The sequence below is a fragment of the Eumetopias jubatus genome, unplaced genomic scaffold (assembly GCF_037043125.1).
Source record: "Eumetopias jubatus isolate StellerSeaLion01/CBP00866 unplaced genomic scaffold, mEumJub1_p1.0 scaffold_14, whole genome shotgun sequence".
In the NCBI taxonomy this organism is placed as follows: domain Eukaryota; kingdom Metazoa; phylum Chordata; class Mammalia; order Carnivora; family Otariidae; genus Eumetopias; species Eumetopias jubatus.
In genome coordinates this window covers 25,657,009-25,662,588 of record NW_028274820.1, presented here as the reverse complement: position 1 = coordinate 25,662,588, position 5,580 = coordinate 25,657,009, and positions in this window count along the sequence as shown.

Below are 5,580 nucleotides of genomic sequence, written 5' to 3'. Positions count from 1 at the left end.
ATGGAGAGCCCAGGGGCTCTCAGTCCTCACCAGGCCACAGCTCCAGTCATCCATCAAAAGTCATCAAGCACACACAGTCTATACAAAGGATGACCCACATGCAAGACCATTCCTCCAAGTTTAGGAGAAGTAGTTTTTCCAGCTAATTGACAGTCACAAACAAAAAAGTCAAGCAAAATAGGGAGACAGAGGAATATGCTCCAAGAGAAAGAATAAGACAACACCTCAGAAAAAGAACTAAATGAAAGGGAGATAAGCAATCAGCCTGACAAAGACTTTAAAGTAATGATTACATGGATGCTCACAGGGCTGGAGAGAGGAGTGGAAAAACTCAGTGAGACTTTCAACAAAGAGATAGAAAATTTAAAAAGAACCAAGAGCTGAAGAATACGGTAACTGAAATAAGATATTATTCACAAATTCCATTGAGGAAGTCTATTCTATACCTGTCATGGTCATGCTGGTTTCCTGATGTTTTACTATGAATGTATTGAGTATTAATGCATGATAAAAAAAAAAAAAGTTATGCTCTGTACCAGTCATTATAACTGGGTAAATATTATGGTAATAAACAGTCCCAAATCTCAGTGGCTTAAAGCATCAAAGATTTACTCTGTCCCTCATACAGTTTCTGCTAGGTTTAATCAGTTTTCCAGGCACTTGTCATACATGGTGGTGCTATACCTTCCCAGCATCCCAGCCTAAACCTTCACACCATCAGCTTATAATAACTACAGCAGCAGAATGAGAGAGAACATAGGAATACACATTTTCCAGTTAATACTTCAACCAGGAAGTGATTCATGACGCTTCTGTTCACATTTTATTGCCAAGGCAAGTTGTTACAGCCTTACCTAAGTTCAAGGGGCCAAGGAAGTGAAAGCCTTCTGAATGCCTGAATGGAAAAGAAAACCAGAAATATTGGTGGGGAGTAGTAATATCTACTATACTCCCTGAGATTTTCATCTGTTTGATTTTTTCTTGATTTGTTTTCATGATTGCAGTGTACTTTGGGCAGGGATTGGCAAAACTTTTCTGTCTAAAGTAACACAGTAAAAATTTTCAGCCTTGGGAGCCATATCCTCACAAATACTCAGCTCTTTTGTTATAGCATAAAAGCAGCAATAGACAAGAGATAAACAAATGAGCCTTCTATGTTCCAAGAAAACTTTTTTTTTTTTTTTTTTACAAAATGTGGTGGGTCTGACTTGGTCTGTAAATCACAATTTACTGAATCCTGACCTTGAATAACATCCATCCCTTCTGATACAGAGGCCAAATGCTGATATCAAGAGATCCCCTGAATCTTCTTCTTTCTTATCACATCTTGATCTCTCTCCAAGTCTTCCTCATATAGCCATGCAGTGGGACTGTATATTAATAAGCTGCTTTTCAATATCCCTTAGGAATTTCAATCTTATTAATGTATAGCTATATCATTATTTATGAGTTTGTATTTTATTGCTTGAGTAGTCTGTGTGCATTCTTATTCTTTCAAGCTGCATAGTAGAAAGGGGAAATCATCTCTTCCAGTTGGTCACAGAAATGGGAGGAATGTAGTGATGACAGAGAAATGGTTCGAAATGGTGTATTTGAGGGCCATTTCCCCAAGAAGAAAGGGCATGGAAATAAGTTAGAAGCATTTTAGTTCATTGGAGACAGGAAGAGTTAAGAGTTCTGTTCTGTTATTCTTGTGTTTTTCATGCTTTTCAAGTTTTCTCAAGCTGCTTTATCCTGTTTCAAGTATACTCCCATACGTCCTCTCAAATAATGTTTTCTTGTCTACTAATGGATTCACTAAGAACAAATATACATGAGATTGCTTTATTTTCTTCAAAGAATATATGAAAAGTTGTTGACTTTAATAATTATAGTTGTACAGTTGTTAACTATAATAGTGATAATAATTAGTGTTATTTTGTAAGTTTTCTTTAGCATTTTTGAAATGCCATCCACAACATATACTGCTATTTTATGTAGTAGGCATGTGTTAAAAATGTCAGAATAGAAAGATAGAAGGAGCAAGACAGAAAAACGGACAGGGGTTAAAGAAAGGAGTTTTGAATTTTAGGGTAATACCAGTATTAATGGCCTATTCATAATAGAAACTATGCTATATTTTTATTGTTATTACACAAGTCACTAAAAAAATTAGATATTAGTACTGCATCTGAATGTTTTCCTGAAAATAACTAAATGACAGCACGTCAGCAATATTAGTATTACAGACTTTCTTTAACCTCTAACTCTAAGAAACTCTTAGAAGATCACATCATCAGCCAAAATGATTAGTGTTCTCTCTCTCCAATATATTGGGAAAGGAATTAGACATTATATTTGCTCTGTCTTATCACGGGACATCAGGATGGTAACAAAATGAGAATAAATCCAGCTGCAGCAAACACTGCCAGTTGTCCCACATTTCCAGTCTCACCCTTTCAATGTTAAGTTTGGTGATAGCCAATGTTATTTCCTTTTTCCCATGCATCTAGGTATGGCCATGTGACTAAGTTCTAGTCCACGTGACTAAGTTCTAGGGTGTGAAAGAATGTGATGGAGATAACTTTCAGGCTATGTCCTGAAAGGCAAAGTGCATGCCATACATTTTTGCCTGTCTCAGTCTTGTTTGTTGGAATGCAGATATCAAAAAGGAGTAGCTATCTCAGATGGAAGGTGCACATTGAGAATAGTAGACCAGCAAGATAGAAGGAGGCTGGGTCCTGGCACTGTGCAGCCACCATACCATACCTGCAATACTTTTGCTCTGACTGTATATAAGAGAGAATTAAATTTCTTTTATTATTATTTATTTATTTGAGAGACAGAGAGAGTGGGGGGTTGGGCAGAGGGAGAGAGAAAGAGAGAGAGAGAATCTCAAGCAGACTCTGCACTAAGCATGGAGCCTGACTCTGGGCTCGATCTCATGACCCATGAGATCATGACCTGAGCCAAAACCAAGAGTTGGTGGCTTAACCAATTGAGCCACCCAGGCACCCTGAGAATTAAATTTCTATGTGGATTAATCCATTCTTATTTTGTCCTTTGTTATTGCAACCAAAACTTTACTCAGTTAATCAACCAACTAAGCACAAACAAAACAAATGTAAATGGGCTGGGATAAGTAAGAATAAGGAATTAACATTTTCTTGCAATTTGTGGCTGTGACAATAAGATTGGGCACTATGGATATATTACATAGTCACAGTTGTATAGTAAAATATTTGTTTCTAAATTTTAAATAGATAAATAAGCCTGGTTAGGAACAAACCCCAAAGATTCCGTGAATATATATATATATATATATATATATATATATATATGAGAAAATTTGAATAAAATATGCAATACAATCCCATAGATTTTACATGTTGATTGTAAGCACTGGAGTTGGGGGAGGCAAAGGTAGGCATAACTAACTGTGATAGATCACAACAAGTACAATTATATTTGTGTGAACAAAATACTTTGAGATCACATAGGAGTGAGTTTATACTGCACTTATTTACAGTTTGTAAAATCTATTGCATTGTGTTGCCTATTTTCTTCAAATTTTCTCACATAAAACACTAATATAAAAACGTGTCTGATTTGTTTAGAAGATTGTAAAATCTATCTTCAACAAAGATATATTGACTACCTCCTATTTGTTCTTCTGCTAGGAACTAGGAAGCAAAATTTAACGCATCGTTCTTTGTTTTTTTAAAGAAACTCAGAATCGGGTTCAAGAACAGAGGCAAGAGAAACTAACTGTTATAGATCATAATAAGTGCAATAATATTAGTATGAAGAAAGCACTTTGGGAGCGCATATGGGTAAGTGATTAATTTTCTTCTAGAAGTCAGAACAGGTTTCATAGAAAAAGTGATATATGAGCTAGACCTCAGAGAATGAGTTGTATTTTTCCAGCCTTGTCCTTTCAGGAGTTTCAAAAGTCAAATTTATCACAATGTGAAATGAGCTGCTTCAAGAAGTGGTACATTTTATATCACTGAAAATGACAGAGCCCACGCTGGACGAAGCTCATATGGAATGTTGTGGAAGGAAGTCAATATCTGTATTGGGGTGTTTGGCACATATATTTTGCTTCTCTAAGTTCCTTTTCCCCCAAGATGGTAAACTAAATTCTGAGCTGGGGTAGGTACTGGGATGAAGAGAGAGTGGGAGGATAAATGTATTCCAGGCAAATGGATAGCATGTATAAAGCTCTAAGAGTAATTCATATATTTGAAAAATGTGAATAGGCCTGCATAACCAGGGTGGATAGTGGCAGGAATGCACTGGTGGAAAGAGAAGTCAAATGGGCAAGACATGAGATGCAAAGTATGAATTGAGTTCAGATTAACAAAACCTTCAACTATAATGTGTAGGAGTTTTATTCTATAAGCTAATGAAATACAATGAAGGTTTGGGAGTCAGAAAGATGTGTGAGAGTTTTGAAAGCATGAAGTGAAGAGACTATAATTAACAAAATTAGATAAGATCATATATGATGTCTAGTGGGCTGCCGGTGTTTCTGCCCATGAAGCATTTTTCCTTCTCTGGCTAAAAGTGTCTTCTCTTTCTTTTAGGGCCACTTCTTCTCCACTACAAGCAATCTCAGCGTGACTGTCCATTAAGATGACAAATAACCTAAACCAGAGAATGAAGAAGTTCCCCTTGAATTTGAATCTCGTGTCCACAGCTGAAACTAATGATTTCCCTTCATCCCAAAGACTATATCTTGAAGACATTATTTGTTTATAAAACTATTATCTACAGAGCTGCTTTGTTCTTGTTCTTCCTAAAGTATCATTGTTCAGCTTTTCCTTCAATATCGTTTGCTCCCTCACACCTTTTCATAAATTCTAGATTGGTGAGTCATCATAGCTCACTTCTGTTTTTGCAAATAGAGAACTCCAATATACGTGTGACCAAGTGATGTGTGAAGCATATGCTTATTATCAGATAGGTCTGCAGTAGATGTGTATTGGGGTTCTCTATTTGCAAAAACAGAAGTGAACTATGATGATTCACCAATCTAGAATTTATGAAAAGGTGTGAGGGAGCAAACAATATTGAAAGAGGGAAAAATGAAGGGGGGGAATCGGAGGGGGAGATGAACCATGAGAGAAGATGGACTCTGAAAAACAAACTGAGGGTTCTAGAGGGGAGGGGATGGGGAGGTGGGTTAGCCTGGTGATGGGTATTAAAGAGGGCACGTTCTGCATGGAGCACTGGGTGTTACACGCAAACAATGAATCATGGAACACTACATCAAAAACTAATGATGTAATGTATGGTGATTAACATAACATAACAAAATTTAAAAAATGTAAAAAAAATAGTTGGTGCTGGTTAAAAGTGAAAAGGTGGAACAGGAAGCCCCATAATTTCCCAATTCAACAACACACAGACTATTTTCCTTTGAGAGAAATCTAGAGACCAGTTGAAAGACTCCCGCACCCCAAGCAAAGTGCAAAAACAGATACATCAAAGCTGGTAAGAAAATTCATGGCACCCCCTCACCATAATCCCTCCTCCTGGCACATGACCAACAGAAATCCCCCCAGCTACCAGCTTCTCCCCGGGCAGGGAAGGAGA